Source organism: Solanum tuberosum, unplaced genomic scaffold (genome assembly GCF_000226075.1).
Source record: "Solanum tuberosum cultivar DM 1-3 516 R44 unplaced genomic scaffold, SolTub_3.0 scf00070, whole genome shotgun sequence".
Taxonomy (NCBI): domain Eukaryota; kingdom Viridiplantae; phylum Streptophyta; class Magnoliopsida; order Solanales; family Solanaceae; genus Solanum; species Solanum tuberosum.
The window spans coordinates 399,297-400,800 of NW_006238996.1; positions in this window are offsets into that span (position 1 = coordinate 399,297).

Consider the following 1,504-nt stretch of genomic DNA (forward strand, 5'->3'; position numbering starts at 1 on the left):
TAAATTCTAACCTAGGTGTCTCACAGGATGACATAAATAGCTAAGCACTATAGCTCCGCAGTAACAGTGCGAGAAAATATACAATGACAACAACAATAATAATAAGCAACAATAAAAAAAATTCATATTGGTATCTAATCTCACTGCACTAATATAAACTGATATGCTGTCACCCTGGGGTATGAAACAAGTGAGGATATTTGGACCTCATCCCATCCTCAGCTTCCCAGGTCACCTCCTCTCTATTCTTGTTTCTCCACAATACTTTAACTGAAGCCACCTCTTTGGTCCTCAATTTACGGACCTGCCGATCTAATATGGCAATTGGAGTTTCCTCGTAGGACAACTCCTCTGTGAAATGAACATCCTCGACAACCCGAGAAGGGTCTCCTATGCATTTCCGTAGCATCGATACATGGGAAACTGGATGAACATATTCTAGCCCCGAAGACAATTCTAACTCATAAGCCACCCGTCCTACCCTCCGAAGGATTCAGTATGGCTCAATGAATCTTGGACTAAGCTTGCCTTTTTTGCCAAATATCATAACACCCTTCATAGGAGAGACTTTTAAGAATACCAAGTCATTAACACAAAACTCTAAGTCCCTTCGTCTCACATCTGAGTATGACTTCTATCGGCTTTGAGCTGTTAGCAACCTCTCCCGAATGAGCTTAACCTGCTCCACTGTCTGCTGTACTAAGTGGGGTCCAATCAACCCTCATCTACCTCAAACCATCCAATGGGGGACCTACATTTTTGCCCATACAAAGCCTCATAAGGTGTCATCCCGATGCTGGAATGATAACTATTATTGTATGCGAACTCAATAAGAGGAAAATGGTCATCCCAACTTCCCTTGAAGTCTAGCGCGCACCCCCGTAACATATCCTCAATTGTCAAAATTGTGCGCTTAGCCTAGCTATCTATCTGAGGGTGAAAGTTTGTACTAAAATTAACTTGTGTCCCCAGTCCTTTCTGGAAGGACTTCTAGAAGTTGGCGGTAAATTGTGCTCCTCTATCAGAGATAATAGATACTGGGACACCGTGTAGCCTAACAATCTCTCTAATATAGAGCCCTGCATAGTCTTCGGCCGTAAAAGTATCCCTGACTGGTAAGAAGTGGGTTGATTTTGTTAGTGTATCAACAATTACCCAAATAGAGTCAAACTTGTGATGCGATCGAGGTAACCCTGTAATAAAATCCATATTAATTGCTTCCCACTTCCATAAAGGAATGACTATCTCCTGAACTAACCCAGTGGGCTTTTGGTGCTTAACCTTCACCTGTTGGCAGTTAGGACACTGTTCCACAAACTCAACAATGTCCTTCTTCATCCCGTGCCACCAATAGATCTCCTTAATATCATGGTACATCTTCGTCGAACCAGGGTGAATAGAATAACGGGAATGATGTGCCTCTTCCATAATCCGATGTCAAAGCCCTTCAATTTTAGAACACACATTCGACCGCTATATCTAAGGACTCCATCTCCTGCTATAT